Source organism: Sorex fumeus, unplaced genomic scaffold (assembly GCF_029834395.1).
Source record: "Sorex fumeus unplaced genomic scaffold, SorFum_2.1 ptg000047l, whole genome shotgun sequence".
Lineage (NCBI taxonomy): Eukaryota > Metazoa > Chordata > Mammalia > Eulipotyphla > Soricidae > Sorex > Sorex fumeus.
In genome coordinates, this window is record NW_026606104.1 from 38,565,295 (window position 1) to 38,587,655 (window position 22,361).

The 22,361-nt window shown below is 57.6% G+C and overlaps 1 protein-coding gene across 5 annotated transcripts in view; it reads right to left on the minus strand.

Moving 5' to 3' along the window:
- RAP1GAP (RAP1 GTPase activating protein) overlaps window positions 1–16,800 on the minus strand; it is a 69,555-nt gene extending 52,755 nt beyond the window's left edge. For 2 of the 5 annotated variants that reach the window (XR_008793695.1, XM_056122936.1), the window contains exon 1: window positions 15–30. The gene's annotated coding sequence lies outside the window, so the exon portion shown is untranslated. Of the gene's footprint in view, window positions 1–14; window positions 32–16,709 lie in introns of those variants that run through there. The other 3 variants (XR_008793697.1, XR_008793694.1, XM_056122937.1) reach the window with 3 other exon arrangements.
- Between the last annotated feature and the right edge of the window lie 5,561 nt (window positions 16,801–22,361).

Below are 22,361 nucleotides of genomic sequence, written 5' to 3' on the forward strand. Positions count from 1 at the left end.
CCGTGCGGACCTACCCTCCATACGCCCCGAAGGTGAAGCTGCGCTTGCGGCCGCTCATGGTGCAGCCGCCGCCACCGCCGGCCGCTCAGAGCCCGGCGCCGTCCCTGCTCCAGGTCACCTTGGCAACCCGGGCGGCCCCACCCCCCGCCACCAGCCCGGGATCGTCCGCGCCCCCGCGGGCCACGGTCCAGCTGCCGGGCTGCAGCACAGAAAGGGCTGCTTGTTCGCGCCGCCCTCAGCAGGCTGGGCTGGGGCTTTGCTGGGGAGCTGGAGCGTGGTGGGGGCGTGCTGTCCGGAGGTAGACACGGACAAGTGGGGGCGAGGCACACTCTTGCACCCCCCTCCCCGCCGCTTGCCCCCAGTCGCTGGACACAGTCGGGAGAATCAGCACTCAGGGTCAGGAACTTGGAATCCAAGGCCCTCCCCAAGCTCCAATTTCTCATCTGTAAACCCCGCAGGCTCCTTCAATGCCCACCCCAGCCCGCGTGCACCTCTGCAGGTGGGTCATCAGAAAGGAGCAAGGACCATCCCACTAGCCTTTTTGTGCTCCGGGTGCTCAGGGCACCCCCACAGTGCCCAGGATGGCACTCAGGCCATCAAAGTGTGTTCTCAGCCCATTGAGCTCACTCTCACTCTCTTTCTCTTTTTCTGCTTCCCTCCCTCCTTTCCATTGCCCCTCTCCCAGAAGCCCCCCATTGCCCAGAGAGAAGAGGGAGGGAGGGAAGAAGGCTCCACCTTCTTAAAATTCCTCCATGGGGCTGGAGCAAAGCGGGCAGGGCAATTGCTTTGTACTCAGTGGGCCCGGGTTCCATCTCCAGCATCCCATAGGGTCCCCAAGCCCGCCAGGAATGATCCCTGAGCACAGAGCCAGGAGTGATCCCTGAGCATTGCTGGTGTGTCCCAAAAACAAAAATTCCTGTCGCCAGCTCCTCCTCCAGCTCAGCAGCCTCTTCCCAGTCTTGATGTATTTTTTTCCTTTTTTCTTATTTTTTTGGGGGGGCCACACCCAGTAATGCTCAGGGGTTACTCCTGGCTGTGTGCTCAAGGATCTCTCCTGGCAGAGTTCACCTGCATAGGGTGTCGGGGATCAAACCTGGGTTGGCCATGTGCCCTACCCGCCATTCTACTGCTCCGGTCCCCAGTCTTGCTATTTTGCTTGGGGCTTTCAGTCCAAAGGGTAGCAGGGAACATACAATGAATGGGCAGAGGCAGGGGCAGGGGATGCACTTAGGGAAGGCTCCTCCTGGCGGGGCCAGGCCAGGGTCTGGGGTAGTCCTGGAAAGCACCAAATAGACTCTCTCTCCCGGGGAGTCCAAGGGGTCCCCCTCCAAGTGTGTCCAAAACCACAGCATGGAGGCTGGAGGGCAACAACATCTCGAGAGGGGTTCCCCTCCACACCCTGCCTCCATCTCCACCTGCACGGGGCCCAGTCTCCTCCTCACACACTCCCGTGGGTGGAAGAATCCTGTGGAGGGGCTGGAGCGATAGCACAGTGGATAGGGTGTTTGTGCCTTGCATGCGGCTGACCCAGGTTCAATTCCCAGCATCCCATATGCTCCCCCAAGCACTGCCAGGAGTAATTCCTGAGTGCATGAGCCAGGAGTAACTCCTGTGCATCGCCAGGTGTGACCCAAAAAGAAAAAAAGGTGTGCAGGCAGCAGAGCCCCCCAGGCCGGTGTGAGGGTCAGAAACGACAGAATTGGCTGGGTCCTGAGCAGAGAGCCTGGGTGCACTGGATCCCGGTAAGGGTTTGGATTCCAGGGCTGCTACCCCACCACAGGGCATGGGGAAGCCCCTGGGCGCTGAATCAGCCTGGGACTGGGCAGGAGGGGCCACTTCCCTCAGGGGCTGCCCTCTACCAGCAGGGGCACCCAGAGCACTGGGTGGGGGGCAGGGAGAGGCTGAGAGCCAGACGTGGGCCGTGGCGAGGTTCTGCCCAGTACCAGGGCCGGGACGCAGGCGCTGGACCCTTCCAGGCTGCTCCCTCAGTGCCATTATTCTGCTGTTCATGGCCATGATTCCTGCGTGAGCTTTGCGTGTCCACTTGGCAGGGTGACCAAGAGGCCTTCCACACGCCAAGTTTCCCAGCCGGGACAGTGGGCCCTTGAGAGGGGCCGTGGGACCGCAGGGTTCCCAGCAGAGACAAAGAGTTCAGTGTAGACTCCAGCCTCTTGGGCTCGGACCAGCTGCAGCTGCCTCCCCGGCAAGAGCTGGGGGTGGGGTGGGGGTGGGGCACCCTGCTCCCTCGGCCAGGGATGCACAGGACACGCCCTGGCCGGCTCCTGGCCTGCAGGCACAGCCACACCGACATGATGTGCAGCTTCTCATCCTGCACAGGCACCTCCAAGGACGAAGGCTCTCAGCATCCCGGGACCCGGGCCGGGTGCAGGTGTCTGTCCGCACCCCGGAGAAGCCCCAGGGTCAGCGCCTCTAGTCAGTGGGGTGACCCTGGGCAGACCAAGTCATCTTCCTGAGTCTGTTTGTTCATCTGCAAGATGGGGTTGGTGATGACAGTACCGGTAGCTTCCTGAGGAGGGTTTGCTGGGGTGAAAGAAGGGAAGAGTGTATGAAGCACCTGTTGCGAGTTCTTGTTAACTAAAGTGTAACACTGGGGACCAGAGTGATAGCACAGCGGGGAGGGCACTTGCCTGGCATGCGGCCAACCTAGGTTCGACCCCCGACATTCCATGACATCCACCAGACGTGTTTCCTGAGCGCAGAGCCAGGAGTCAGCCCTGAGCACTGAGCACTGTCGAGTGTGGCCCCCCAAACCCAAATGAAATCAAATGAACAGGGTCGTGTGTCTTGGGAGGGGCTCCAGGAAACCACCACGATTGCAGAGCGAGCAAAAATGCTTCATCTAAGGCCAACCAGCGGCCATCACGGGGGACTGGAGGAGTCAATGAAGGTCCTTTTGTACCAGGCAGAGCCCTTGGAGAGACGGGGGCGGAGGTCTGTGTCTGAGCACGTGGAGAAACAAGACTCACGGACAGGGCAGGGAGGGCACGGGCACTTCCAGGCACTCACCACTCTGCAACTCTGCCCAGCAGTCAGTCAGAAGGCACTGCCTTCTGGGGGACCGTGCACCCCCTCCCTGTCTCCTTTCTCTCCAGCCTGGAGCCTGAGTCGGCTGCCCTGCAGGGCAAGGGCTCCTCTAGGAGAAAGCCTCCCCTTCTGGGCTTCCTCATTTTTTTGTGCCCAGGTTGTTCAAATCAGTACCAGACTGAACGGCGGATGGAAGGATGCGGAGTGGATGGCGGCACGTTCCCTTATCCAAGTTCACCCTGGATTGAACTTGGGGCATCCACCCACCCGCAGGGCCGCATCAAGGCAGGGGTCGGGCAGAGCCCTAGGAGGAGCTCAGGTCCTGTGGGCGGAAGGTCGCTGCCTCCCCCACCCCACTCACTCCCCCTTGAGCATATCCGACCATGGGGAGGGGCTCGCGGGCAGGACCAGGGGTCCTGGCTTTCCTGACAGCCGTGCAGCCCCCATGTGCCTCCGCCAGCAGCCGCTCCCCAGAGCTGCAGGCTGCTCGTCTGCTCACCGCCCACTCTCGCATTACCAGGTTAGAGAGGGAACAATGGGGAAACATGTTTACTCGCAAGCACCTTTATCCGAGCCCACTGCCTTCCCTCACCGAGGTTCGCCCACCCGAACCCAGAACGCTACAGATGCTGAGCACCTGGATGAAATCCTGGGGTGTGTGTGGGGGGCAGGACTGAGTGTGGCTTAGCTCCCACCCTCTCCCCCAAGCAGCTGCCTGCCCAGTGATGGTACTGACCTGGGCCTGGGCCCCCTGCTGCGTTCACGCACTCCCGGGAACCCTACCCAACAGCGACTGCCATCAGGCCCAGGACAGTCCTCCAGAATGGTCAGGATAGGACCCCCCAGACATGGCCCTGGGTGCCACAAGGACAAGGGTCTCTGGGCTCTTTAGAGAAAATCCTTCTGGGGCCCCCTGAGACACATCTGCCTACCTTCCCTCACCTTTCAACTCCACAGGGAGCACTGCGGTGCGCCCAATGACTTTGGAGACAGCGGGCGGAGGGATAATACAGCGGGAAGGACGCTGGCCTCGCATGTGGCTGACCTGGGTTCGATGGATCCCAGAGCCCTTCCAGGAGCGAGCCCTTGAGCACAAAGCCAGGAGGAAGCCCTGTGCAGTGTCGGATGCCCGACACTGTCTCGACTCCAGGGGCAGAGGACGGCCAGGACACAGCGGGTCCGGCTGCCCTGTGTGTATACCTGCACACCTTCCCCATGACGTGGCCGCCGACTCAGCTAGTGTGTGCAGAGACAGGTCACATGTGTTTTTACAGAGGCCAACCAGGACTACAGCACACGGGGACTCGCTTTCCTGAACAACGGCCCTCATGGCGCAAACCCGCACATCAGCGAATGCCCGGGGCTGGGCGGCACTCGGTCGTACCAGGGAGCTGCTCCCAGCTCTGTGCCGGAGCTGAAGGAAGGGGGACATTCACCGGGCAGTGTGGTGTCAGGAACTGAACCAAGGTCAGTCACAGGCAAGGCAAGCCCTCTGTCTGTTGTGTATCTCCCCAGCCTGACACGGATCAGCTGATGCATCTCCAAGGAGAGGAAGGCGGAAGCTTGCTCCCACGTTCTAGGTTGCAGTCAGGCCAGTCTGCACGGCTAAACACACTGCAGGGGAAGTTCGCTGAGCCGGGCGTCTGCCGATGCCCAGAACCCACCCAGGGCAGCAGCTAGGCTGTGCCACTCCCTCAGCTGTGGGCACCTGCTGTTTCCTCCCACAAGCTGCCTTCCCAGCCAGAGCCTCTGCTGCCTGTTTGTAACATTGTAGCACAGGGCAGCTGAGATGCCCTGATGACCCTGCACATGCCACTCTCCCACACTAGTCTGAGATGCCGCCAGTGCCCCTCCTCCTGCCTCCTTGGCAATGGTTCTAAACCAGGATGCCTCTGCCCCCTAGAGGGCATGAGGGGAATAGGTGCGGGTGCAGCGGGTCTCAGAAATAACTAGAAAGCGCAAAGTGGCATGGTGATTCAATGGATGGGGGCAGGAACGCCCTGCCAAGGCGCGCCTCCCTTCCCCCCACCCAGGAAGACTTGTGCGTCTGCGCAGACTTTCATGCAGAGAATGTCCCAGAACCTTTCTGGTTCACGGTACCAATCTTTTGGGTATTAAATACCCTACTCATACTTTATATTTATACTTAATAGATGGAGTCTTCCAGGGATACTGCCACCAAACCACTACAGCCATTTCACCCTAGAAGTCAGATCTTTCTATAAGTGACACTTACTGGGAGCAGGGAGGGAGCTCCAAGGACTACGGAGTGTCCTGCATGCAGGAGACCATGGTTGGATCCCCAGCCACGCACCCTCCCTCAAGCACCCTTATAGCAGCCCCTGTGCTTAGTCAGAAATATCCCGAACACCAAAGGATGTATCTCAAAATCGAAAGGGTTTGTTTGAATAAAACAGATTGCAAACGTTGAGTTCATTGGGTTTTGTGGTCCTGCCCAGAGTGTCTACAGAAATGGAGAGTTATACGTTCTCTTAGGGAAGTATATTGTATTGTTTCTGATGGCAGCTGTGTAGCTAGGTTTATTATCCAGGGCTGTCATTAGAGTAAGATAAAGAATGACCTTTAAAATGAGTTCTGAAACCCGGTTGAGGAATTTGCGTGGTTCCAGGCGCCCTCAACTGGCTATTATAGGAACTGCAGCCAGAGGACCTGGTGGACTCCAGGACCAGGGACAGCGCCCGGGGAGGGCTCCTAAAAGAAATGCCAGGCTTTCCTTCCAGGCCCCCTCCCCATGGCACCCCCACCCCCCACACTCCCCCTGAGGCGTGCCCTCTCCCTTCTCCCAGACCCACAATGGTACACCTGCACCCCACAATGGCAGCACTGTGCCACCGCCCACCGTGTTCCTGCCGCCTCCTTTACCCTGACACCCGCCGTGCTCTCCTGTGTAAAGAACACAGAACTGCACCCACATGCCCTGGGACCTGTGATCCCGGCAACAGCCCAGGAAGGCAGAGCATGCAAGGCTGGCAGCAGCCATGGCTGACGGGGAGCGAGGTGTGCACACCACAGATCCACGCAGTTTGGCTGCCCTCCCAGACCTCCGCCCCCTCACACTTCCACCTGCTGTCACAGGTGGTCCCGAGCTATACACACCTTTGCTCACAGCACCAAGGAACCTTGTGAATTGGCTGCTATCATTAGCATGACATACCCAGAGCCCAGGGGACTTGGCGGCTTGTCTAGGGCCAGTGAAACTAGAAGTTTCCAGTGAAAGGCACTTTAAGGTCTAAGGTCTCAACTCTCCTGCTGTTTTTTTTTTTGGGGGGGGGGTATCATACCTGGCAGTGCTCAGGAGCTACTTTTTTTTGCTTTTTTTGGTCACATTTGGCGATGAAGGGGGTTACTCCTGGCTCTGCACTCAGGAACTATCCCTGGAAGTGCTCAGGGAACCATATGGGATGCTGGGAATCGAACCTGGGTCGGTTGTATGCAAGGCAAACACCTTACCTGCTGTGCTATTGCTCCAGTCCCTCAGGAGCTACTTTAGAATTAGTGCTCAGGGCTTGCTTCTGATGGTGCTTGGGGGATCAAGTGGTGCTGAAGATTGAACCTGGGTCACCTACATGCGATGCATGTGCTCAGCCCATTGGTCCCTCAGCTCTGCTCTGAAGTGCTCTCAGGGATGTTCTTGGGGAGATGAAAATCACTCAGCAGCAAAGCCTGGACTTGGGGGGTAGGAGAACTCCAGGGGCTGAGCTCATGCTTTGCATGCGGAGTCCCAGATTTACTTCCTGGCTCTTCATGGTCCCCTGAGCACTGCTGGGTCTGATCCAAGACCCAGACAACAAAGGGTGCTCTGACAACTGAGGGTCTGAAAGACTGACAATTGTATGGGGCCCCACCAGTCTCCTCAAGGAACTTCTATCTCCCCATTTTCTTTGCGAAGCTTTGGCCTCACAAAGCACTCCCCAAGGCACACAGAAGGTGCTCACTTCATGCTTGCTGTTGGTCTGAAATCCTGCCTTCCAGGAACCAGAGTTCTCAATGCATAAGCACAAGGCCTGGGCACAGAGCCTGGATGCACAACAGGGCAGGGTGAGCTGGAAGATAAGACACAGGCATGAGTACTGGACAGAGCCAGGTGCCTCGAAACCTCAGTTCTGCCTGAGAAAAAGGAAACACATGAGCTCTCGGCCAGGGAGGTAGCCAGCTCAGGTTGGGGTTGGAGTGATGGTATACCAGGGAAGGCATCTGCCTTGCACGTGGCGGAGCTGGGTTTGATCCCTGGCATCTCATATGGTCCCCTGAGCAATGCCAGCAGTAATTCCTGAGTGCAGAGCCAGGAGTAACCCCTTGAGTATTGCCAAGTGTGACCAAAATAGGCAAAAAAAAAAAAAAAAAGAGCTAGTTCAAGGCCAGGTGCTCCGGCCACTGCAGAGGAGGGTGTAGACAAAGACCAGAAGCCCCCACTGAATTGTACGCCATTTTCCCCAAGGATCAACCAGGTGACAGTGAAAATGGGAAACAGGAGGAGTATGCAGCGGGGGGGAGGGGTACAGGAACGGCTGCATGGTGGCTCTGAGGGCAGGCCTGCCACATGGAAGGAGTCGGGCTCGAGCCAGCATGGGCAGAGCAGGCACTGCATACATGTTCATGCGGTGACTAGACTGGGTCCCAAGGATGACACAGCAGAAGAAAGATGGGGGTCAGAGCGATAGAAGAGCGGGCAGGGCACTTGCCTTACACGCAGCTCACCCGAGTTTGATCCCGGACATCGCTTCTGGTCCCCCAACCACTGCCATGAGTAATTCCTGAGAGCAGAGGCAGGAATATCGCTGGGCGTAACCCAAAAACAAAAAAAGAAAAAGAAAACCAACTTCATTCCCATCACAATACACACACGGGCTGATATGGGCATGGGGTAGGTAACGGGAAGTGGGGGGAACAGGAGGCTGGGGGGGCTTAGAGTTTGACTCCTTGCCTCTCTCACGATGTAGCATGTGACTGGACCATTTTCATAACCCCCTGAAACCTCTGTTCCTTCCTCAGAAAGGGAGGGGGGATAGCAGACAGTACTTCCTGCTGGAGAGAGGGCTGCAGTACAGGTTTTGCATGAAGGGTGACCTGGACTTGATCCCCAACACCCCGTGGTCCCTGAGTGCTGCTGGATATGGCCCCCAAGCCGATAAACATTTATTAGTGCTTACTCCATAGGGCTGTTCTTGGTGTTCCAGGGAAGTTCCAGTGAATGGGGCCTGTCTCTGATGCTGTCACTGGACACACACTGTCCAGTTAGTTCGGTCACCAGCCGAGAGTCAGGGGCCTGGCTGGCACCTGCTCCACGCGGTGGTGTCCCGCCCCTCTGTGTCCCGTCTGACCTCACGTTCATGCACAGGGAGCAGAGGGCCCTCTAGAGGACAGTCTTTCAAGCTCTCCAGGGAGGGCTCCCCTACCCAGGCCCCTGCACACTGCCCAGGATGGGCAGCTGCTGGGCGCAGAAGCCAAGGCACGTGGGCCACAGGCCTTGGCGCTGGGAAGATGAATAAAGAAAGAGCAAGTTCCGTGATCCCAGCTGTGAGCCCCCAGGCACACCGCTTCCCCTTTCTGAACCTCTGCTTCCTCAGCCCCAAAGCAAGGAGAAAAACAGCCGTTCCCAGAGTTCCAGCAGCCCCCAGGGCTCCGGCACCCATCAGAGGCATCCCAGATGTGAGTGTCCTTTGTGAATTGCTACCATCGAGTGTAATCATCATAATTATCATCTGTGGAGCGCGAGGGGGTGGATCAGCTGATCGCCACGGTCCTTCTTCGGTGCTGACGCTGAGGGTTTCCCAGCTGGGCATTCGCGAAGACAAAGGGGGCCACGAGGACCCAGGATCCCTGGGAACCTCCTGCCACTCGCCTTCCAGTCCAGCCCAGGTTGCTGATGGGGCGTAGGGGGCAGACGCTGGGGGCTCGGGACCGGGTCCCAAAGACACCAGGAGAGTCTGGGATCTGCATTTCATGCCCGATTTCCCTCTGTCTCATCCCACAACTGCCAAGCTCACCACAGCACATGCTGTCCCCCTCGGTGCCCGCCTTCTCTTCTAATGTTGCATGCAGTTCCCCAGAAGAGGCTCATAGTGGTGACGGGGGATGAGAAAGACAAAACAGTAGGTAGGGAGCTTGCCTTGCCCATAAATAAACTAGGTTCAATCCCTGGCAACCCATACAGTCCCCCTGAGCACTGCCAGGAATGATCCCTGAGTGCAGAGGCAGGAGTAAGGCCCAAGCAGGGCCAGGTATGCTCCCCAAAACCAAACAAACCAACAACAAAAAAATTGAGCTCCAGGGGCTGAAGTTATAGCACAGCGGGTAGGGCGTTTGCCTCGCACGCGGCTGACCCGGGTTCGATTCCCAGCATCCCGTATGGTTCCCTGAGCACCGCCAGGAGTAATTCCTAAATGCAGAGCCAGGAGTAACCCCGGTGCATCTCCGGGTGTGACCCAAAAAGCAAGAAAAAAAAACCTGATGGGGCTGGAGCGATAGCACAGCAGGTAGGGCATTTGCCTTGCACGTGGCTGACCCGGGTTCAATTCCCAGCATCCCATATGGTCCCCGAGAACCGCCAGGAGTGATTCCTGAGTGCAGAGCCAGGAGTAACCCCTGTGCATCGCCAGGTGTAACCCAAAAAGCAAAAATAAATAAGTAAATAATAAAATTGAGCTCCAGAGGCCAGGGAGCTGGCTCAAGGACCCGAGCATGCGCCTGTGTGTAAGAGCTTGGGTTCACTCCAGGACTGTGATCATCCAGAGCACCGATGGGTGGCTCCCCGGGCCCAAATAAAAACAAATGTCCCCCAAGATAAAATCTAAGTCAACTGCACACAAGCCGGGAGACGTAGTTCAGGTCATTGAACCACCCTGAGCCCCTGTGGACCTGTGGGCAACTATGCCTACCCCAATGCCCCTGCCCACATTCTATCTTGCCCCCTGGTGATCTGCATTTCATGCCCGATTCCCCTCTGTCTGATGGACCTGATGAACCTTGGCGGTCAGAGGGAGTCAAGGTAGGGGGCTAGGCAGCCCCTGGAAAGTGTTGGCTCCCCAGCTAGGGCAGACTGGGAACCTTCCTGGTCACTGTGTGTCCAGCCAAGAGGTTTAATCCAGCCTGTTTCTGGGGGTGGGAGGCCCTGGGGGAGGGGTGGAAGGTGCCCCGACACCCCTGGCAGACAGGAGGGGAATGAACATGAGCTCATGGCCCAGACCCTTCAGTCCCGAGACAGCTGCCAAGCGGGGAAGGGGCAAGGGGCCTGGGCACAGCCTCTTTCTGGACCCCGAGTTAGAAAGGGGCAGCAGAGAAGCGGTTTGCTCCTACTGCTTGTGGAGGTAGCCCACGCTTGCAGCTAGCTGGGTGCCCCACTTCTGAGAAGGGAGGTGCAGGGCGCCCCAGGAGGCAGGCGCTGAGCTGCAGTGCAGAGAGAAGTTCCCAAGGTCACCCTCCCTCAGCCGCCCCCGGCGAGCGCAAGCCCCAACTCAGAGACAAGGACGGGTCCTTGGAGCCGGGGAATGGGTGAGGGTGGGGGTCCCTCAAGGCCTGGGGGCCCAGCCCTCAGAGCAGGCTTCACCCCCAGGTCCTGCCGCAGCCTGACTGCAGTCTTGAGAAGCTGGGGTGGCCGCCGGCACCCTGTCCCTTTTTCCCAAGAGCCCAGAGTTTCCAGGGGACCCTGGGGAGCAAGTAGCTGCCAGGAATCGCACCAAGTCACCAGACACACCAGAGCTCACATGTGCCCTCCAAACACGGCCTGGGCTGGGCTGGCGGAGTGGAGACATGCAGCCTGACAGCAGCACAGATGTCAGCCCCCTTCTCCTGGCTGCCAGTGCTGGGCCCAGGGAACATGGAGAGGGTGCCATGCCAGCACCTTGCCGTGGGGGCCCTGCCCAGGCCAGATTTCCCCATGGGGTGTAGGAAAATGTGAGCCCCTGTCCCGCACGTGAAGCCCCTACCCCCCCCGGCACTTCATGGTCCCCTGAACACAGTCAGGAGTGTCCTTCAAGCATGAAGCTGGGAGGATGTGGTCCCCCCAACCCAGAAAACAGAAAACCTGACCCCAATTCTTCCCTGAACACTCCTTCCACTGATTCTAAACCATACCCCAAGCCCAGCGACCTGGCCCACAGCACCCGCACCACCAGACCCCCGCATTCCTACTCTCGCCCACCCCGTCCCATAAAGGCACCCTGACTATCATAGACCCCCTCCAACCTCCTCCAACGGATCCCCAAGGGGAACCCCCCTTCTCCAGCGAGGGCAGCAGAATCAATACCTTGGGAATGGGAAGGGATGGGAGTAAGTCCCACTAGCCCAAACACCCAAGAAACAAAGTTCCTCTTGCAGATGGAACCCAGGACCTCAGACACGAGAGGCTCACACACTACCCTCCCCCACAGCCACCGGTCCCACCCTAAAATATTTGCTGTTTGAAGACAGTTGTGTCACCCGCTCCAACGAGACCCGAGTCGCCGACCACGAACGGCCTCTCTGGCTCCTGATCAAGCTGCTTAACGGCCATGATCCCAAAGACTCAGAAACAAATTTTGGAACCCAGCAGGTTTTCGGAGAAATCCCTCCAGATTTAATTGCTAAAATTTCGCAATCCCAAAATCGCGCGGCCAATACTGCGGCTGCACAACATCAGATGTTACTCATAATCAGCAATAAAAAACAAATTGTCTACTGTTGCCTTTTTGGCAGATCTGAGTATTGGGGTAAAATCCCAAATAATAATGGTGGGCCTGGTGTCGAAATATTGAATGTAATCAAAATAGACAGAGAGTAAAGTAGAAATCATCTGCCCCACAGGTAGGGGGAGGGTGTGGGATGGGGGTATACTGGGGGTTTTAGTGGTGGAAAATGGGCACTGGTGAAGGGACGGGTGTTTCATCATTGTATGACTGAGACTTAAACACGAAAGCTTTTTAACTGCTCTCACGGTGGTTCAATAAATAAATTTATAAAAAGGGGGGGAAAAAAGTAAGGTGGAGTTCATGCCCAATTCAATCAGCCTAATCAATGGCAATACTCCTACATTAAAAAAAAAAAGACAGTTGTGTCCAGAGCTGCCCAGTGGCGGCTGTTCCTTCTGCACACTGGTGCCCGCCACTGTGTTGACTTCACACAAATAATACGCGGGTGTGCAGGCAGCAGCGCCTGACCCTAGAGGAAGAGGAGGAGGAGGAAGAGGCGGAGGAGGGGGAGGAGGAGCAGGAGGAGGTACACTTGGCCAAAGCCATACAGCAGAGACAGAGCTCAGACAACCAGACAACTTCCAGCCCACGCTCCCTTGCTCTGCAACCAATGCCCACGATGCGCCAGGCACTGCCCTGGGTACTGGCCTACATTGTCGTTCCCCTCTGCCAACACGGAGCGGGTCCCCGACACCTTTACAGATGAAGGACAGGCTCAGAGAGTGGGAGGAATTTGCCCGGTCATGTGGCTGAGTCAGAATTTAGGGAATGGGGTTGGTGCAATAGTACAGTGGGGAGGGCATTTGCCTTTCCTGCGGCTGAGCCTGGATTCAATCCCTGGCATCCCATAAGTTCCCCCAAGCCCCACCAGGAGTGATTCCTGAGTACAGAGCTGGGAGGAAGTCCTGAGTATTGTTGGGTGTGGCGCCACCCCCACCAATACACACACACACACACACACACACACACACACCCCAAAACAGGAGCCAGAGAGATAGTACAGCTCTGGAGTGATAATTTGCCGTGCATAGGCCTGACCTGGGTTTGATCCCCAGCACCCCATATGGTCCTTCCAGCAACACCAGTAGTAATTCCTGAGTGCAGAGCCCTGTGACCCCTATGCATCACCAGGCGTGACCCCAAAAGCAAACAAATAAACAAACAACAACAACAACAAAAACCTGAAACAGAATTTAGGGATTAGGGGCTGGAATAACAGTACAGCAGGTAGGGCCTCGCACATGGTCAACCTGGGTTCAATCTCCGGCATCCCATATGGTCCCTGGAGCACCACCAGGAGTGATTCCTGAGTGTAGAGCGATGAGTGACTCCTGAGCATCGCTGGGTGTGGCAACAAAACAAAACAAATTTAAGGAGCAGGTGAGGAGCTCCATGGGTTAGTGCTCATGCTTTGTGTGCGGGAGACCGGGGTTCCATCCCCCAACATGCCATGGTCCACTGAACACTGCTGGGAGTGACCTCCCAGCACGGCAAGGTGTGGCCCCCCCAAACATAAAGAATTGATGCTCAGAATTTCGTCCACAGGCAGGGGTGAGGGCTAGGGGGCACACTGGAGTACATATCACTAAGTTCTCCGAGCCTCATCTTCTTGCTGGGCGCCCCTGCCCCCACCCATGCCCTGGGCCCATCAGGACCCAGGACATACTGCAGGCTCCGTGAGTGCTCAGCAAGCCCACACACAGGGCCTCTGCTACAAGCTGGCATGCAGGGATATTGTAGGGTCCATGTGGAGGAAGGCTGGTGCCCCAGATGACCTCTGGCCTATTCTCCCAGCGCTCTGCATCACTGCCTGGAAATGTCAGTCCTTAGCCTTCAAACCAGCCAGACCGGGAGGGGGAGGTGAGGAGGAAAATTCTCACAGATGTAAACTCTGACAGCAACCCCCTGTCCTCAGGTCTCTCTCTGCCCCCCTCCCCCACGTGATCTACTGTACGTACACCAGAATTGCTTCTCTCTCTGTCTCTGTCTCTGTCTGTCTGTCTCGCTCTCTCCCTCTCTCTCTGTGGGAGGGAGGCAAATCTGGAGATGCTCGGGGCTTACTCCTGGCTCTGCACTCCGAAACCACTCCTGGCAGGACTCCAGGGGACCACATGGGGTGCAAGAGATCAATCTTGGGTCAGCAGCATGCATGGCCAGTGCCCTACCCACTGTGCTCTCTGACCCCAAGCACCAGAACTTCTAATTTCCAGGATGTCCTCAGCCAGGGTCTCTCTCTGGCCTGCTGCTTCCCAGCACATCTTCATGGGCACTGGTGCCCCCTCACAGCTCACACTCCTGAGCCAGGCTGAGCCGCCTCCAGCGCTGCAGACTGGACCAGAGACGGGAGACACTTGCCTGGGCCACACAGTCAGCAGAGAGGAGGGACTCGGAACCAGTTGCTGGCGTGCCAGGGCAAGTGCCCAGGGAAGGGGGCAAAGCCCCAGAGTCCCCACTTCAGCCCCGTCAGTCTGCCACAGGGACTCTGACCCCAACCAGGAGCGGCTCTAGGCAGCTGCATTGCCATCTGGGCCTCTCCAGGGCTCGGCCGGGCGCCAGCGCCTCTGCCAGGCAGAGGTGAGCAGAGGAGAGCACAGCGGAATCCCTGGAAGGACAGAGCAGAATCCAGGACTTGGCAAGAGCTCCTGGCACAAGCAGCAAAGGAAAGGGAGCCCCAGGGTGGCCTGGAGCCGAGGCTGGGTCACTGTCTAGCCCTGGAAGGGGCCTGCGCAGCAGAGGAAGGGAAAGATGGAAGGGCCACCTGGCAGGTGTGTGTGGAGGGGGGCTGGGGGGTTTCTGAGGGGAAAACACCAGACAAGGTGGGGGGGGGGGGCAGCTCGGTTCAAGGGAAGCAAAAGAGGGAAGAAAGCCAGACTTGGGAGGGGGGCTCATTCCAAGGGATGGCAGTCCAGTGCTCGAGTAGGAAGCTATGAAAGGCCCTGGGGCCTGGGCGTGGGGTACGGTTTCTGGAGGCTTTTCCGGCAGACAAGCACCACTAGCCACCCGTGGCCGCAGTCCACACCCGGTGTCGCGGCGGATGCATTGGGCAGATCTGTGAGCAGGGCTGGGGCCAGGCCTGGGTGTGCGGGCAGGTCCCTCAGTCTGGGCTGCGAGTCTTTGAGAATCCAGCCATGTCTGCATCTGGAACGCTGTGCGGCTGGACTGTCTGTGGGGTCTGTGTATGCGTGTGCGCATGTGAGTATGTACGTGTGCATGTGTCAGTGTGTGCATCCGTGTGTATGAAGGTATTTGTGCGTGTGCATGTGTGTGTGCAAATCTGTGCGTGAGAGTGTGTTAGTGTGTGTGTTAATGTGTACATGAGGCTGTGTGCGTGTGTTTGTGCATGCCTGTATGTTTGCATGTGTGTTCGTATGTGCATGTTAGTGTGAGTCAGTGTGTGTACATGTGTGCGTATGTGCAGCTACTCAGCAGCCTGACAAGCAGGACAAAGGCTTTCTGAGACAGATAGGTGGCAAGGAAGACATGCTCCAGGGATCCTCCCTGGTCTCTGGGCCTGGAAACCGCTCCCGGAACCCGCCTGGGCAGGTAAGAGGGTGGGGGTGCGAGCAGGGTCCCAGGGCACCTGTGTACACCCCGCTTGGGTGCTGCACAAAAAGGAGACCCTTTGCACTTCAAGAGGTTGGAGGGAGGAAGGATCCCTCTTTCTTTTTGCGGGTGGAGCAGATGAAGGCAGGGGAGGGGAGCCCCGCTAGGCAGGCCCCCTGGCATGGAAAGAAGGGGAGAGGGCACTGCTCAAGGACGGTGCAGGCTGGGGAAGGGCTGAGGGGCCATGGAGGCCATGACAAGCGGTGGCACAGACAGCAGGTTCTGGAGAGAGGATACAGGACCCAGCTTCCCTGCCCTGTGCAGGTGCCCACAGACCCCCTCTGCCCCCCACCCGGGGACAGCAGAGGGGGGACAATACCCTGGGCCACTCTATCTAGTCTCTGCCCCTGGATCCAGAGCCAGAAAATGGACTCTGACTCGGCAGATGACTCTGTGACCTTGGACTGGTGATTTGGTCCCCTGAGCCTCAGTTTCCTCATCTGCCAACACCACTGTGGCCAGGGCTCCTTCCACCTGAGGATTCTTCCCAGGCCCCAGAAAGCACCTCAAAGGTCCTAGGAGAATGTGGGTCCCCAGGGCCAGCCTGCAGACCAGCACCTCCACTCCTCAGCCGCTGCCAGCCCGCATGCTCCTGGGGTCCTCTGCGGTCCCCCCACCACGTTAGCTCAGAAATGTGGGGCTCTCCCTCCCCCTTCTGGCAGATGTCCTCAGGAAGGAAGCAGCGCTCCATGGGGGGGGGGGGCGGTGAGGACACTGCAGGGGATACTAGGGGCCTGGCCCCCTACCCCGCTTCCTAGAGGAGGGAATGTTTTTGCCCATCTCTCCTGCTTCTGTCCGGATCCAGCTTCTCTGGCGGCCTTGGACGCAGGACGGAGTGGGGGGTGGGCAGGGCGGAGGCGGGAGGTACGGGCACGGAAACCGAGGTGCCGGGCCTGACGCTGGGGTGTCCTTCATTCCCGCCCAGACCTGCGGGATGACCCCTCCAAGGACTCCGGGGTCACGCACCGGTCGGATGCAACTAGCACGAAGAGAAGGTGATGCGTGAGCGTGTGCGAGTGCCCCTGAGCCACACGGCGGGCATCAAGAAGGGGACCCCCAGGGGGCTCCCGCAGCCCCCAGCCCGCGGAGCACCCGGAGGGCCCGAGGGTCGCGCGCGGCGTGACGCGCGAGCAGGGCCCCGTGGCAGGCCGGGCGGGCGGGGGGCAAGGACATCGCCGCGCCCTGGGCGCAGGAGGGCCGGTGGTCCCCAAGCACCCCACTGCCCCGGTCTGCGCGCCGCCGAAGCGCCTCCTCCCGGGGGCCGGGGCCGGGGTCTCACTTGTCGGCGACCCCCTCCTTCCTCCCGGAGAGCCGAAAACGTGACTGCCCACCCACGCGGCGGGTGGCGGCGCCCCCGGCCCTCCCCGGACTCACCGCGGGCCTCGGGCGCTGCGGCTCGGCGCCTGCTCGGCTGCAGCTCGGCTGGGACGCGGCTCCGCCGCCGCCGCCGCAGTTCGGGAGGGGCGTCACGTGACCGCGCGCGCCCGCGCCGCGCCGCCCCCCGCGCCCGCCACCCCCTTCCCAGGTGCGGGGCCCGCGCTCCGGGAGGACCGACTCAGCGGGGACACTCCCCGGGGTTCCGCTAGTCCACAGGGGCCGGCGGGGACGCCCCCCCCCCAACTCCCCACCTACCCCGGGAAAGGGCTGCGGGGAGGAGAGCGGAGACGGGAGGAAGGCGGGGCCAGTGTCAGTGAGACCCAGGCGGGAGGGGAGCGCAGACATCGTGGGGTCTGGACTGGCACCCGGGGCCCCAAGGTCGCAGGTAAGTGAGCAGCACACCCCCACCCCCACCCTGGGTGGGACCCACCGCCCAGCGCGGAGAGCTCCACACAACGCCAGTTGCCCCCTTCAAGGGGAGGCGGACCCAGATGGAGCAGGAAAAAGTAGGATCTGCAGAGCCAGAGCGGGGTGGGGGTGGGGATGATAGGGGAGTGCCGGGCACCCCAGTCACAGAACATCGCTGCATCTCCTTTCCTTGAAGCCCCCCCTTCTTCCGAGAAGCGTTCGCGCCTGGCCTTCGGGACCACTGAGGTGGCGGGCCCACAGACACACTTCCGATGGGACTTAGAGCCAGATCGGGATCAAGCAGATGTATGAACACCTGCTGTGTCCTTAACTGTGACTCAGTTCCACCTCCCTCTCCATGCCCGCACTCATTAAGGAAACCACCTAGGGCCTTCAGCAACCCTTACATCAGCCTCCTGGCCACGGGAGACACACAAGCCCGTCTTCAGCCCTGTGGGCTCCTGGGACCAGTGTCATGTTTCCCCGTCAAGACTCTCAGCCCATGGGATCAGACAGCACAGAGGGCAGCCTTGCATGTGGTGAGTCAGGCGCCATCCCTGCCACCCCATGTGGTCCCCAAGGCCACCAGGAAGTGGACCTCAGGAAAGCATAGTTAGGAGTAAACTCTGAGAGCTGAGCCAGGAGTAACCCCTGAGCACTGCTGGGGGGGGGGGTGCTCAAGAAGGGCCGAGCACTTCTTTGCAGGTGGAAGTCCTGGGCTCGACTCTTACACCGCATGGTCTCCTGAACACAAAATCCAAAATCAAGCATGTGACGAGAATGAAGGCAGCTCTGTAGGAACAGGTCCCTGTTCTGTGTGTCCAGGCTGAGTGTCCAGCAGAGCCTGGCCTTGCTACTGCAAGGACATCTGAGTGGTGCCGGTAGAACCAGCCCAGAGGCGCCGGGACAGAGGGAATCAAAGACAGTTGGGTTTCAGCACAGACTCCTGCTCACTCCGGGTCACCCACCCCTGAGGGCTGAGCATCAGGCCAGGGTCTGGGTCCTTCTCAGGATGCACCCAAGCTGGACAGTCGACTCAAAACCGTGCTTAGAAGGAAGAGGTTGAACAGAGCTAGCCCTGGCATCTCAGGGGGGTTAGGGGAGGTGGCGCAGGAGGAATTTTCCAAGTATATGGATAGCCCCAGGCGGGGCACTAGTCATGGGAGGAGGCTGGTGAGAGAAAATCTTCCTTGGAAAAGGCCAGCTGAACGCCGGCCCACCTTCCACACTCGGCTGACTTCTCCACTGCAGGACGTGCACGCCACAGGAAAGATGTGCAAATCCGAGTTCTCCACAGCATCTCTGCACGCAGCATTTGCTGTTCCATCTGACCTCAAGCCCAGGGACACAGTTTCTCCCAACACTCCCCCCCACCCCCACACCAGAGAGCTCTCCACACAGTGTGGCAGACACCACGCACGCCCACTTGGTGGCCAGGAAGGCCTGAGGCTGGCACAGTGGCACGGGGACTGAAGGCGTCCCAGAAACTGCAGGCAGGGCTGGTGCTGAACGGCACTGCCGAGTGGCTGCTGGGCCCTGCCCTCACCCAGTGCACGCCAAGGACCCCAAGCGCCTCCTGGAACCAGGACTTGAATGAGCCCGACTCTGGCTGAGTAGGTCCAAAGAATGTTCTGTGCCAGGCCTTTCTGGCTCTTGATAATCAAGCTTTTCAGTGAAAGCATTTTCTCCTTATTAGAAAACCCCCTTCCATGCTTATAGCACCTCCAGAGCATTCTAGGGGCCACCATTCTGAGACCTGGGTCCTTGGAGAGAAGCTGGGTGCCCGAGGGCCTGGGCACAGAGCCTGGGTAACTGAAGGGAAGGCTGGACCAAGGCTCCAGAGCTTTGCCTTCTCTGCCCTATTTCAATCCAAACCACTCAGGACTGACCGCTCATGCATGGCCGCCCCTGGGCACAGGCCTTCCCTTCCAAACACGGAATACATGAGCTCCCCCGCCCTCCCAACTGCAGAAAAATGAAAGCTAGCTTCAAAGAATCTGACATCTGAGAAAGTTGGGCAGTGAAAATGTGGGAGGAATAACAGTAAACGCAGAATAATGCACCGTTATGGGGATGGGAGACGGGACAAGGAACTGGAAAAATGGCATGGACGGCTCTTGGGATTTTCTGCCCACCCTTCCCAGCCAGATCAAAGCGGAGAGAAATGGGGACAGACATGGAGCACCAGAAAAGGCAGGGGAAGGAATCTCAGAACCGTCAGCCCAAGGGCTTCCCCCCAGGAGCCGTGAGCAAGGTCGAGCAGGGGGGTCTTGGGGGCTGGGCAGCGGGAGAGGCTTGGAAAGGCGGCTAGTGGGGGAAGAGGAGGAGTGGCCAGTCCTGGGACACAGCTGCGAGGCTTAGGCTGAGTGGGAGACTGCAGAGGAGGCCTCCTGGGGTTGGCACTTTGGGGTTACAAAGGTCCTTATGAACACAGCCAGGAAGTATGTTTTGAGGACAATGGAGACCAGCTCAAAGGAGGAGGGGGGGCATGCCAAAAGAAAGCTCCCCCCCAGGGTTCTGGTCACAGAGCAGCAGTGGGAGTCTGAGTGGGGCCTTTCTGAGGACATGAAGGGTACACTGTGGGGGGGGGCACAAGATGGCCAAGGCCCCCGCCTCAGGGACGGAGTCACATGGTATCAGAGTATCAGAGCTGTTTCAAGTGCAGATAAAGAACCAGCACTAACTCTGGCTCCCAGTAACTAAAATATTCTCCCCCCAACACACAAACTTTTTTTTTTTTGCATAGGGGGGCATGGATTTAGACTATACCTGGCAGTGTTAACATGTTTCTCTTGCATTGTGGCGACCACATACCAACATCTTCACCCCCGAACTATCTCTCGAGCTAAATACTTCTGGACTTTTACCCTTTCAAGGAGGATGGGGATGCCAAGTCTGGAGGTGCTCAGGGATCACTTCTGGGTTGCTGGGGATCCAACTCGGGTCTGCCATAAGCCAGACAAGTGCTCTACCCATTGTACTACCTCCCTCCTCCCACTTCTGTAATTCTTGACAGCTTTCTATCCAGATTAATTTCTGACATATTACAAGCGGGAGTAAGAATGCCGTAAAACCTGCAGACTGGGCTGGAGCTATTGCTCCAGCGAGTAGGGCATTTGCATTGCACAAGGCTGAACCAGGATCGATCCCAAACAACCCTTATGGTATCCTGAGAACCTGCAGGAGTTAATTCCCGAGTCAAGAGTAACTACCTCTGAGGACCTCCAGGTGTGGCCCCCAAAACAAAACAAAAAAAAGGGGAGGGAGTGTAGGCATAAAAAGATGAATAGACTGTTAACCGAGAACTCCTTATATTCCATAAGGACTATTTCCCGTGTTTGTCCCTAGGAACCGGAGAGACTGTAGTTAGTTGGAGCTGAGAAGCAAGAAACACTCATCTGGGGTCCAAGTGGGCAGCTTACAATGCCCTCTTGATTACCACAGAAACCTGGTGGGCCGGGCAACCGACACACAAGAGCACACAGGGTATCAGGCTAGAGGGTTTTAACCCGGGAAGCAACTGCATCGCCTGCCTGCTAGCTTCCCCGAGCTGACCCCAGGTCCTGAGCTGCAGGGCAGGCCTTGCAGGCGGCACTGATGCAAATCTGAGACAGCAGCTGCTCTTCAAAGGCCACTGGCCTCAGTAGCAGCAGCCAAGCAAGCCCTTGGAAGTAGGGTGGTTTCCTTTAAGCATATCAAGGGGAACAGATGAGGTCCTCCACTTGAGATTAATACAGGAATTATGTTGGATACATTGTTAGGACTAACTTCAGCAGGGATTTGGACAGGATCAGGGAGTGTTAAACAGGGCAAGAGCCAGAGGGTGGCCAGTGCCTGTGGGATGCTTGTCACTTGGCAGGGCTGTCACTGCTGCAGGGACAGTGCTCTTGATTCCCTGGGGAAGGACGCAGAAGTGGCTCAATTCAGGCAGGAATCTGGATAGTCCCAATCCTAAAGACAACCATGGCCCTCCGCCACGGCACAAAGGAATGAGCTCTACACACTCCTTCCTTCCTTTTGAAAGACAGGTTTCAAAAATGCTTCTTTATGATGAATGACACCCAAGTGTTGATAATACATTAGCAAAATACTAGTTCCTCTTCCATTGGTATTTGATAAAATTGCTCTGGTGATCTGCCGAGGAACTTCTAAATACGCCACAAGCGCATTTGAGCCATGCTCGGGGTGCCATGTGATGCTCCCCACCCCTCCAACACAAGAATCCCAAATCCCTGCACTTCCCGTTCATATAAAGCAAGCGTCTGGCCTCAGCTATCTCTCTGGCCCCTCCGGTACTCTGTTTTTAAACATTATTGACTAGATCCCAAGAGGTAAGTGGTAGTGAACAATTTCCAGCTTGGGATGTAGCTTCTAAGTCCTAGATTCGCCCAGCTTTGTCATGCTCTGGTGCCTGCAAAGTGCCCCAAGAATCACGGACCTATTCCTGGTGATCTTGGCAATGACGAACTACTGACTCCTCCGGAACAGGAACTGCCCGTCACAATAATGTAAGCCCTCAATACACATTCAAAACATGTTTCAATACCTTTCAACATGACCCTGCAAATAAACAGAGAATCAAGAAGGCTTACTGCTTGGCCATTAGCTTTGTTCTGCTCACTGGCCAAGGGAAGCAAACAGGATGATGGAACATTTGTTCAATCATCAATTTAACTTCCATTTAGTTTCTTCTTCCCAAGTTATCAGGAGGGGGCTCCAGACAGTCATGCAGTCAGCAGGCCTCTTTTTGAAGACTGGTAGAACATTTCATGGCATTTCCTCACAGAGGCTACATCTTTCCTCATCATAAACGAAAACAGGCAAAGGCAGTCTTTCTCTCCATTGTGGCAAAGGAACTAAATACGGCCATTTAAAAGATAAGGAGAACTAAGACATCAAAGCTGAGAACTTTTGTTACAAGGTAAAAGGTAGAAGTATCTGGAACACAGGTGAACAGATGCTGGAACCCGCTCTTTCAACACCCGCCTACACAGGGAGCTCCGGGCACAGCTAGCAGGCTCCTTATCCTGGAGTGGAGATGTCTGAGATGGAATTCTGCCCCCCCCCCCATTTCCTTTTTTGGTTTTGGGCTACACCTGGTAATGCTCAGAGGTTACTCCTATCTCTACACTCAGAAATTACTCCTAGGGGCTGGAGCGATAGCACAGCGGGTAGGGCGTTTGCCTTGCACGCAGCCAACATGGCCGACACAAGTTGAATTCCCAGCATCCCATATGGTCC